Here is a 13150-nt window from a genome sequence, read left to right on the forward strand (position 1 = left end):
AATATATTATATTAATTACCTTCAGCATTTTCCCATTGCCTGTTTTGGTAGGAAGAAGTAATGGGTTTTTGTAAAAAAAACTGTGCAAGGTTCACATACTATAACAGCAAACTGTGCAATACTGGTTTCTTGCAACACACTTGCTTTGATTAACCAGTTTCTTGATTAGCATAATACATCAAACCGTAAGCTAAACAAACAGGCCTGGCTCAGCATAACACACTAAGCCACCAAAAAGCTAATCAAAGTCAACACTAACCCAGCTTAGCATATTGTATGAATATAGCCATTAGCTGTTAAACCTTGTGTGAATCTAGCAATATGTTTAATAGGGTTTATTTTCAATTAAAATGTGCTCAAACAAAATCTCTTCCTGTTCCAGTAGAATGCAATCTTCCTTCCTTTTCTTTCCATCCAGGTGTGTAATTCCACAGATAGGTGCAAACCAAGATACTAATATATCCAATTAAAATACATTTCTTTGAATATAGGCTTCTCCTGGAGAACCATGCACTGGAATTGTTCTGTGTATAAATGTAGCTGCAGTGGAACATGTTAATCTATTATTTTCCTTTTTCTCCCTAGGATGCCAGCTGCTCTAAGCACAGTAAGGAGGACAAATTAAGCATTAATTTTGCTTAACTTTCAAAATTTTTGCACGAACGCCTCTGTAATAATAATAATTTAAAAAAGCCATTTTTGCCTCACCGAATAACCGATCACACACAACATGCACACGGCAATGCCTTATCACTCTTCTCTTCCTTGGATTCTTTGAAGTGTCCGAGAGACAAAAATTCAATGTGAGCTTCTTACCTCAGGAACAATTTCCATATTGTTAGGTGCTGGCCTAGCTTTTGATGTCATGAAACCTGATTGCTGAATACTGCTGCAGTAAAACTGGGCCCAGGGTCCATTTTGATGGTTCAGTAAATCACTTTGTCCGCAGTGGCTACAATGTTATGAAATTCTGCCTGCTAATGGGCAGCGGATAACAGTGACAGGAAAAATTCTTAATAGATGAAGTCAACATATGAGACTGACATCTTTTGCCTTTCAACACTAAGTCCTATGCTTCCAATCCCCCCAAGCCTCATCCAGGTGCTTTGGGAATAGATGAAGCAAAAGCCCTTGTCCATCAAAGAAGTCTGATTAATTATTAACCAGGCACCTTAGGAGTAACTGACACACTGCAGACATTTGCAGAATAGCAGACATGCAATGCAAAGGGCAAACCTTTAGTAGGTTTAAGGCAGGTTATTATAACAGTCACAAAAATGTGCCATTCATGAAGAAAACAAGGATTTATTATTTTGGGTTATTAAGTGCACATGTCCTCTTTCTCATCATATATTACCAAGAGCAAAGCTTTGGTTGAATTCCATAATTAATTCAGCATTTCTCTTTGCAGCAGAGAAATTATATTGTGTTTGGGTATATAGGGGGGAAATGCAATTTTCTTCAGGGGATAGGGCTAGCATGTCTGCTATTCTGCAAATATAAATATAAATACTAAATTTCTACACCATATATCCAGAGTGCGCCAGGCAGAAAAGTGATACACTGCTTTCCCCAATCTCTCATTAGCTAAATGAAGAGGGAAAATAGTAAAAGGACAAGGGAAGGGAAAAAGAACATTTAGAGAATGCTGACAGCGAAAGGTGAAGTAATGGGAATGCAAAATGCAAAAACTGTAAGTGGAATTAGTCTGTTAATTGTGCTTGATAAGATGTTTGGCAGAATTCTTACTGGGAGAGTTTAAGAGGTGATAATAAGAACATGACAATGAGTCAACAGTGTGTGGCAGCAGCCAAAAAAGCCAATGCAATCCTAAGCTGCATTAAGCAAAGGATAGAATCCAGATCAGGTGAAGTTCCAGTACCTCTTACCAAAGCCCTAGTAAGACTACACTTGGAATACTGCAACCGGTGAAATATAAAAAAGACATTGAGACTCTGGAACGAGTGAAGAGAAGAACAACAAAAATGATTAGGGGGCTCGAGGCTAAAACGTATGAAGAATGGTTACAAGAATTGGATACATCCAGTCTAAGGAAAAGAAGAACTAGGGGTGACATGATAGCACTGTTCCAATATTTGAGAGGTTCCTACAAAGATGAGGGGGGTCAAACTATTTTCCAAAGCATCAAAAGGCAAGACAAGAAACAATGGTTGAAAACTAAACAAAGAGAGAAGCAACCTAGAACTAAGGAGAATTTTTGTAATGGTGAGAGCAGTTAACCAGGGGAACAACTTGCTTTCAGAAGCTGTGGGTGCTCCATCACTGGAGGCTTTCAAAAAAAGAGACTGGACAACCATTTGTTTGAAAAGGTATAGGATCTCTTGTCTGAAGAGCGGGTTGGACTAGAAGACTTCCGAGGTCCCTTCCAACTCTATTATTCTATTCTATTCAAAAAAAGTTGCAAAGTATAGTATAAGTCTACATCAGTCTCCTTCGGCAAGTTACTGGAAAATTGAGGAAAAAAGTTTATTGTTACATTTGTTGATTCAGAGAAAGATGGTAAAGTGAATAGGTTTGAAGTATGGAAGGTCTTGCACAGAAATGGAATTTTATATGCTGATAGCTCTAATATATGGAAACAAAACATACACAAATGGAATGCTTAGTAAATAGTTCGACTGTGTAGCAACTAATGCAAGGATGGATAATGTATACATGGTGGTTTCATGATTTATGGATAAATACACAAGGAATATTTGTAATGATTTTGAAGGTGTGTTGATTGGGGACATGAAAGTGTCTACATTTTTGTTGCAGACAATGTCTTATTGTTCGATAGAAACAGAATGTTTTCCAGCAAATATAATATATATATAATGCATTGGAAAGTGTGGGTTTGAAAATCAAAGTATCAGAGACCAAAATGGTTGTATTTAATAGGGAAATGAATGATTACATGTTAAAAAAATGATGAAAAATCACAGCAAATGGGCAGGTTTCTAAACTAAGCAGAATAGTGCAGAAGGCAACTTTGATTGGTATATGAAAAGTAGCAGAAGCAAATAATGTAATTTAAAGTCATATATAATCAACTATCAACCATTAACAAGTGACTATGGGCTACAGACAGGATGAACATTCAATAAATATGCTATTCTCTGGACAGTAGAAGTAAACTACATTTTATCCCTGTAATCATTTGGGTAAGTTTAAAATGTGTATCTGCATGATGTTGATAGATTTCTCTGTTTGATTTTTAAATTATAAGGATTGGCAGGCAGTTTTATTTAGTTCATTTGCTGTAACACAGCAAGACACAGAAGCAGCCATAGAAAACAACCATGGGATGGGAGAGAAGAAGATGTTAGTTGAGAGCTTCTCAACTGAACCAGTTGTCTAGTTGTCTAGGAGATGTTGCATAAGACCATTAACCCCAAAGTCTACCCTTTTAAGGAAAAGCTGTGTTTCAGGTCTTCTCTGGATTAAAGACTTGCCAACCCTGAAGCCAAGATCCATCACAGTGATATGGAAGTAGTTATAACTCCTAGTGTTTCTCACTTCTGGCTATATTGGTTGAGGCTATTTAGAATTACAACCTGGAGAGATTTTGGTCCAACCAACAACCCATCATATAGTTATCTGAATATATTTGTCTGAACTACAGATCTTACAGTTTCCCACCACTCCTATTTTTGCTAGAGTGAATTTAATAGCCTGAGTCTTCTCAGTATTTAAGTGGTAATGGGTATGGCTTTGTAATATGATGGTCTTACTCTACAGCATTTGAAGCTTTCTGATAAATCAGTTGAGTTGTTTTGCTAGTATGACTTTTCCAGATTCACCTCATTTGCCTCCGTTCTTAAAAAAGGAGGAAAGTATTAAAACAAAACAAAGCCCCAAGGCATAGAAATCGTGCAGAGCAAGGCTTTCCACACTTCCTTCCAACTCTTTTCTAGTAGTTCTGATTCGAAGCAACAAGAAGGAAGAGGAAGAAAGACTTAGAATGGAGGAATCGGCAGTTTTTCAAGCATCCATCTCTCTATCTGCCTCTCCCATTAGGTTGTATTACATTTTTTTTCCTGGATTCATTTTTCTCTGCTGTTCCTGGCTAGATACCATTCCTTTTCACCCTTGATCTTTCTTTTGTCAGCTTCTTCCCCCACATCAAATTTTATCCCATTATGCTCTGTTTTCAGAGAATTATCCAGCTGACAGACAGATGGACAGAGTTCTGGACTTTTACATATTTCTTTCCAATATTGAAAATATATAAAAAAGATGGGAAACTCTAGAGTTTGGGATGTTTAGTGAATTACTGTAATAGACTGGGTAAGACAAGCAACAATGAGCAAAAAAGCCAAGGATTAAATATAAAACAATATAAAGCCATACTGCTTTTTGTCTTGATGCCTTCCATTGCACTGAGTTTCCACTATTCTGGTGCTGTCTAGTTACTCTAACATATCTACCGGTAGAAGGGACTAAGTTGTGGAGGTCTGACTTACAATACATAAAACAAAGTGTTATGTGTATCACACATCTGAAAATGAAAAGCATTCTTTTCTAAAAAAATTTGAAAGTAAACAAAATTATATTATTTAGGCAAAGGTGGTTTAATTTACTAATATCTCTGGCTGAGAAAAGTTGAAAGCAGTCATCTTCCACCTTCTGTATACAATTTTGCATTGAGCAGTTTAGGCTGTGGTGATATATGCTTAAAAGAACCATTGCTTGAATAACTGAAAGATGTAGCTGATTTTAAACAGTAATTGAACAAATGCTATGATAGCATATTATCAAAGGGAGAAGCTTTGCTAGTATTGGTATTTCACAAAGACCATTTTTAAAAAAATCAGGTGACCCAGGTACTTTGTTTGATCAAATAATGGCAATCTATTTTACATGCAGAAGAGAAAAATCCTCAAGGGTGTTAAAAGTCAGCTTAACAAAAAAAACAACAACTTTCTCTGTGGCCAGTTACAAATGGGACTGTCATCAAGCTGTCCTGTACTTGAAAGAATTAAATACAAACATTTTAAGAACAAATCCAGAAATCTTGAACACCATTTATTTTCTCTATCTCCTGCCAGAAACAAAAATGAATCTGGTTTGCATTCACCATGCAAATGATCTGAGTCACACAGAAGCCTCCAAGAGGAGGCAACGCATGAATGACAGCCTGTGTGCCAGAACCCTCAGTTATTAATCATGCACATTCTCTGGGTTTAGGTTATTCGGGTTCTGTCATTCTCCTATGAGGGAGGGGAGTAACCAGCGGCTTGTAGCGCTTGTTCTCTTATGTGCTTTGATGTATCCTTTATAGGGTGTGAAAGGAGTGCCTCGGGGCCATCTGCCTTATCTCGTAGTGCAGGGAGGAACTGGAGAAGACCTAACAACCTGGAGAGAGGCTCCTTGTTGGTTGCTTTCCCACAGCTCAATGTCACCTGTGGATTAGCCTGCTTGAATCGATTGGATGGACAGTTGGGGTGGGGCTACTGTTTCACGGGTTTAACCTATTGATTTGGGCAGGAAGTCCTCAGATCCTGCCTAGCTTTCCTGCTTTCTGTACCTGCCAATAAAAGTTCCTTTTGCATTGATGCCAGATTCAAGAGTTCTGCTTTCTTGGTAGAGAAACGGAGGCAGGTCCTTACACTGTGTGTATCTTGGGGACCTATTGGTTCCCATTGCTGCTATTTATGCTCAGAGCTGAGAATTTTTTTTCAGCCTATTGTAATGGTTTAGTTCAGGTTAGAATATGTTTGGCAGAACTTCCCTTTTTCTAGAATAGCCAAACTGGAAGACAATAATAATAATAATAATAATAATAATAATAATAATAATAATAATAATAATAATAATAATAATAATAATAATAATAATAATAATAATAATAATAATAATAATAATAATAAGAAGAAGAAGAAGAAGAAGAAGAAGAAGAAGAAGAAGAAGAAGAAGAAGAAGAAGAAGAAGAAGAAGAAGAAGAAGAAGAAGAAGAAGAAGTTGGAAGGGACCTTGGAGGTCATCTAGTCCAACCCCCTGCTCAGGCAGGAAGCCCTATACCATTTCAGACAAATGGCTGTCCAGTCTCTTCTTAAAAACTTCCAGTGTTGGAGCATTCACCACTTCTGGAGGCAGGTTGTTCCACTGGTTAGTTGTTCTAACTGTCAGGAAATTTCTCCTTAGTTCTAAGTTGCTTCTCTCCTTGACTAGTTTCCATCCATTGCTTCTTGTCCTGCTTTCAGGTGCTTTGGAGAATAGCTTGGCTCCCTCATCTTTGTGGCAGCCCCTGAGATATTGGAACACTGCTATCATGTCACCCCTCACCCTTATCTTCGTTAAACTACACATACCCAATTCCAGCAGCCGTTCCTTATATGTTTTAGTCTCCAGACCTCTAATCATCTTTGTTGCTCTTCTCTGTACTCTTTCTAGAGTCTCAACATCTTTTTTACATCGTGGTGACCAAAACTGGATGCAGTATTCCAGGTGTGGCCTTACCAAGGCATTGTAAAGTGGTATTAGTACTTCACGTGGTTTTGATTCTATCCCTCTGTTAATGCAGCCTAGCACTGTGTTGGCTTTTTTGGCAGCTGCAGCACACTGCTGGCTCATATTTAAGTGATTGTCCACTAGGACTCCGAGATCTCTCTCACAGTTACTACTATTGAGCAAGGTACCACCTATACTATTTCCTGCCTAAATGTAGAACCGATGCCACTGGATTTAGTTTGATCAAAAGGTAGGGTGGATATATTTGGCAACAATAGCAGTATGTTGACAAACTGAGAAGTAAAAAGGAATAAGCTTTCCTGGCTATTAACTTTCTTGGCTATTAACTGTCTGCTAAAAAACTAATTCCCACAACACTGTGTTATGCCCTGGGATTTCAAACCACCTACTAGGGCTGGCTGTATTATCCTTCTCATCTTTCCTATTACCTATTATTCCATAGCATCATACTATAACTGTGTTGTTGTATCTTATGATTTATGTTGATTGCTTATTTAGTATACTATGACTATCACTAGTGTTGTATCTTATGATTTATGATTATTGTATTTTATAATTATGAACATGATTTATCCTTTGTTGCTGTATGTACACTGAGTGCTTATGTACTGGAGGCAAATTCCTTGTGTGTCCAATCACACTTGGCCAATAAAAAATCCTATCCTATCCTATCCTAGCCCACCCCACCCCACCTTACCCTACCCTACCCTACCCTACCCTACCCTACCCCATGCTATAGGTTCTCCTGCTTGAGCAGGGTGCTGGATTAGAAGACCTCCAAGGTCTCTTTCAGCTTCTATTCTATTCTATTCTATTCTATTCTATTCTATTCTATTCTATTCTATTCTATTCTATTCTATTCTATTCTATTCTATTCTATTCTATTCTATTCTATTCTATTCTATTCTATTCTATTCTATTCTATTCTATTCTATTCTATTCTATTCTATTCTGCTAATTGGTCAAGTATCTTGCTCCTATGTATGTTTTTAGTGTTTTATTGATTTTACAGTTTTGATTGTTTTAAAATGTTTTTAATATTTTTAATTTTTAATTTTTTTAACTGTAAGCCAGCCAGAGTCATTGACTATAATGGGTAGCAGAAGGAAGGAAGGAAGGAAGGAAGGAAGGAAGGAAGGAAGGAAGGAAGGAAGGAAGGAAGGAAGGAAGGAAGGAAGGAAGGAAGATGCACATGGGGAGGAGGTTGGGGTCATATCTTATTCCATTCATTGCCTCTATAATTTCACACCTCCAGTCCTAGGCCAGTTGGCAGAGCCAGATCAGGAAGTCAAAAGCATGGGTGCATATCTCACTTTAGGAGGGGGGGGAGCATGATGTTCTAGAGTGTGGGACCAAGGCAGAAAAGGATCTTCTCCTGGAACTCGTCAGCCAAAATTCCTTGGCCAACAGGATCTACAGCATTGCCCCTTCTGCTGGTGCACTTGGGGTGGAAATGTACTTGGGATAAGAGGAAAGTGGGCAACTCCAGTCTTCCTTCAACAAGGAAAACCACTGAGGTTAAATTCTAAATCATAACTTCTCAAAGTTGCATACTTCATTTCTTGTTTACAGGAGGACAGCACCATGTTTTCTGTGCAGAAATTGGCTTTCAATAGATACCCAATTTCTGGAAAGGCCAGCAGCTATAAGAGAAAATACTTTTCCAGTCATTAATCAAGCCGGCTAACATGTGCATTGCTTTCACAGAGCCAGAGGGGAATAATATTTTATTCCTCAAATGCACTTTAAAAATATGTATTTACCTGTTTTTGCTTTGCTTGTGGTTTTCTTTTGATGTTATATGCTCTGTCATTTATATTCTTGCTGCAGTGTCTTGTGTCTTGTGATTTGTTGTTTGGGTCATTGGTATTGTGGTCATTTATAAGTGACATTATATATATATATATGACTGATGAAAACAAATAAGTTTGAAATGCATATCAGTCTCCGTTTAATTCTTTGTTAGCAATCTAAAATTTACACAAATATGAGCTGTCACTGTTGTGACTACTGCCTGTCGATGGCCTTCGGTTAGGCCGAAACAGGAAATAAAGATTTGTCCCATGTTTGGGGCCTAGCAAGGTAATCTAAATAGTTAACAAGCATTTTATATATATATATATATATATATATATATATATATATATATATATATACACACACAGTATATATATATACAGTATATATATATATTTGAATAATTTACACACACACACACACACACACACACACATATATATATATAGTTATAGTTATAGTTATAGTTATAGTTTATTTGATTTATATACCGCCCTTCTCCTTGGTGGGACTCAGGGCGGTTCACAGGGCATACATAAGAAACACTATACAAAAATTAAAAAGAATTAAATCCATGCCCAATTAAAACAGAAGTACAGATTAAAAACAATTAAAAACCCATAATCCCCCATCAGGCCAGACCAGCTAATTCGAACAGATGGGTCTTCAGGCCCCGACGGAAAGTTCGAAGGTCTGGTGCCATCCGGAGCTCCACCGGCAATTGATTCCATAAAGCCGGAGCCCCCACAGAGAAGGCCCTCCCCCTGGGGGCCACCAGTCGACATTCCCTGACTGGCGGCACCCTGAGGAGGCCCTCTCTGTGGGAACGCACAGGGCGGAGGGGAGTCGATGCCGGCAGCAGGTGGTCCCTGAGGTAACCCGGACCCATGCCATGTAGGGCCTTAAAGATCGTAACCAACACCTTGAACCTCACCCGAAAGACAACTGGTAACCCATGTGTGTGTGTGTGTGTGTGTGTGTGTAAATTATTCAAATATATATATATACGTGTGTGTACGCACACACGAACCTGACTGACCCATACCAGAGATACATAGCAGGTCCTCGAACTCGGAGCCAAACCAAAGCTCTGGAGGCCACTACACAGCCCACTCCTCAGGACACCAAATCACAACACTCAGGATATTACAACACAACAAAAAACCCCACCCATTCAGAACACACCCCACCCAATCAGAAGACAGCCACGCCTCCAACCAATCAGAAGACAACCACGCATCCACCCAATCAGAAGACAGCCACGCCTCCACTCAATCAGAAGACAACCACGCCTCCACCCAATCGGAGGACACCCCCACCCAATCAGAAAGCAGCCACGCCTCCACCCAGTCAGAACACAGCCCCACCGGCAGTTGGAAGGAAAGGAACAGCCAGACCACGCATTGCTCCTGGAAGCAGCAGGAGGAACACTCCGGCCTGATGATGACGGATGGGATTTCGTCGAAACGTCGCCACAACTTTCTGAAGATGAAAGGAACGCGGGAAGAAACCCGAGACTCTAGATCTACACATACAGACACCCGCGAGAATCTACGAAAACATATATATATATATATATATATATATATATATATATATATATATATATATATATATATATATATATATATATATATATACAGTATGTATATATATATATATACAGTATGTATATATATATGTGTATATATATATATATATATATATATATATATATATATATATATACAGTATGTATATATATATGTGTATATATATATATATATATATATATATATATATATATATATATATATATATATATATATATATATATATATATATATATTGTTTTCTGAGGTTTTCGCGGTGCTCATCTCCGTTTCAAAGCCGAAGAGCCAGCGCTTGTCCGAGGACGTCTCCGTGGTCATGTGGCCGGCATGACTAGACACCAAAGGCGCACGGAACGCTGTTACCTTCCCACCGGAGTGGTCCCTATTTTTCTACTTGCATTTTTTTTACGTGCTTTCGAACTGCTAGGTTGGCAGAAGCTGGGACGAGTAACAGGCGCTCACTCTGTTACGCGGCACTCGGGATTTGACCCGCCAAACTGCCGACCTTCCGATCGACAAGCTCAGCGTCCTAACCCACTGAGCCACCGCGTCCCTATATATATATATATATATATATATATATATATATATATATATATATATATATATATATATACTCTTAATAATTTTATGTATCATTATGAATACAAAACAGCTGTTCCTGGAGTTCGAGAACTTCATACTGCTATACAGATATGCCCAGGATTCTCATTTTTATAATTATTAAAGATAGATAGATAGATAGATAGATAGATAGATAGATAGATAGATAGATAGATAGATAGATAGATATAGATATAGATATAGATATAGATATAGATATAGATATAGATATAGATATAGATATAGATATAGATAGATATAGATATAGATATAGATATAGATATAGATATAGATATAGATATAGATATAGATGTGTGTGTGTGTAAGTGTGTGTGTGTGTGTGTGTCCGTGTGTGTGTGTGTATAAATTTTAAAATGAGTATTTAGTACATTGTTCACTATCTGGAAAAAATTATCTCAAAATTTAATCAGTGGGGGGGTAGTCTTGTGCATACAATGTGTAAAAAGCTAAATATGAGTCAGATCTTTGTGAATAGAAGCTACAGTTAAATTCTGCCCCTTTCACTTTCTAGTGTGCCATTTTTCACTTTTGGTTTTAATTACATATGAATTACTACCAAATAAGGGATTTTGCTTGTTTATCTGCAATAACAGTGGTTCAAGAGTTGGCTAAAACTGAATGTAGTGGAGTCCAAAATTTTAAAAGCACAGGAAAAGCATAAAAAGCTTTAAAAGAACTGGAAAAATATCTACCCCAAGTTATTATTTACAAAAACATTCATTTCTTGCAGACATCAGATATGAAAATGAAACAGCCTCCCCCCCCTCAAAATCACCAATCAATTATTTCCTGTAAATCTATAATGAATTTATTCTTATGTTAGTTTTATGTAGCTTCACACAGTAAGTGAATGTTTAGTCTGCCTGGACATTGGACCCATCCTCACATGCGGTAACCACAGCATGAACTCCTCATTAATCATCCTCGTGACCTCTCATTTCCAGACCCTTATGGAGGCAGCTTAAATTTATCTTCACTTAGTCTGAACTTAAAGTGGTGTTTTCTCTTTTAGTTTAAGAGGGCTAGGCTCCTTAAGTAACATAGTTTTTTTATATAATATGAGAAATATAAAAACGTTGGAATGATTTATATGAGAGAAATGTTTTAGATACTCAAATGTAATGGATTTTGAGAAAATTTCAATTAATAAGAATGTTTTGAATAGTTCTAAAAGATAAGCTGTGGATCTATTAGACGGAATACTTAAAGATGAAATATTTGTTTGAATCTGGTTAAAAAGAATAGAAATTTTTTGGACATAAATGTATTTTAGCTTAAGAAGGACATGTTTTTAAAGTAGTATATTATTTCCTTCTTTTCTTCTCTTTTTTGTTTTTGTTTTAAGATATGAAAAATGTAAAATTGTTGGAATGGCTTGTATGAGGAAAAAGACTTAAATACTTAAGTAATTAACTCTGAGAAAATCTTAACAGGTAAAAATGTTTTCGAACATTGTGGGGAAAATAAATTTAAATAAGAACTTTAAAATCATGACAAGATGATTAAGATGATTAATTAGAAAAGTAGCTTCACATTGATGTGGTTGTTACTTGTAGAAATACAAGAAAAATGTTTATATTCAATTGTTATCTATTAAAATACTAAAAAATGTACTAATTTAAGGTTGATAAATGAGAATATTATTGGAAGAAGAGAAAATCAAGGAAAGCTACTATGTGGGTTACGGAATTATAGAAATTAATTGTTATTGTTTGTAAATTTAAACCCAGACAACATGCTTTTTAACAACTATTAAGGTGATTATGTTAAAAAAATAATAAAATATATTTTTTAAAAAATTAAGTGGGTGTTTTCCCTTTCCTCTAAACACAAACTGTGCTTTATAAATAATCTCACTGATTATGTGATCAAAATGGAGGTCAGGAGCTGAGTTCTGTTCAGTTTCATTGGGTTTATTTTATGCTCTTGTGGGTCTGCCCCCTTCAGTCTTGGGCAGTTTTTTCCAGGGTCCTTCACTGTTTTGGGCTGTGAGTGAATCTGGTTCTTTCAAATTAGGCTCTTAGCCTGCACCAACCTGGCATTCAATTGCTTTGGGCTGTTCTGTAAGATCAGAGACAACATAAGAAAAGAGCGATCATGCCCCTCTTTTTGTGCAATTCAGCCAGAGCCAGAGCGATGACTCTTTCCCCACCAAATGATACACTGGTTCCCTTTGACACACCTGTGCAGTACAGGTGTATAAAACTAGAGCGAGGTTTGACATTAAACATTAGCCATTAGTCAAAACTTATTTCATTATCAACTCCAGTCCTAGACTATTCTAAGGAGCAATTGGGGAATATTTTCCCCAATCCAGGGGAATCCACCAATTGCCTTCTTACCACATTAAAGCTGGAAGCAGAGCACGTAGTAACTTTTCTTACTGAGGTAAAGTAGAACTGAGCCACCCATTTCTGCTGCCTCAAGAAATGGAAGAAAACCAATGTATGTATCTGTGAAGAAGAACTCATAGTGGAAGTGGGAAAGCAGAAGTATTTCCCACATGTTCTCTATATATTCTCTAAATATTTATACTTTTATAAAAATCCATGTGGGAATAAGTTGTCCCTTAAAGTGGGTGTTGAATGTGGTGAAAGTCTTGGATTGTTTATCTTCTTTACATTTTCACAGGAAATATTATTTGTTAATCAAATGTAGAGATT

The sequence above is a fragment of the Vipera berus genome, assembly GCF_964194415.1.
Source record: "Vipera berus genome assembly, chromosome: 1".
Classification (NCBI taxonomy): domain Eukaryota; kingdom Metazoa; phylum Chordata; class Lepidosauria; order Squamata; family Viperidae; genus Vipera; species Vipera berus.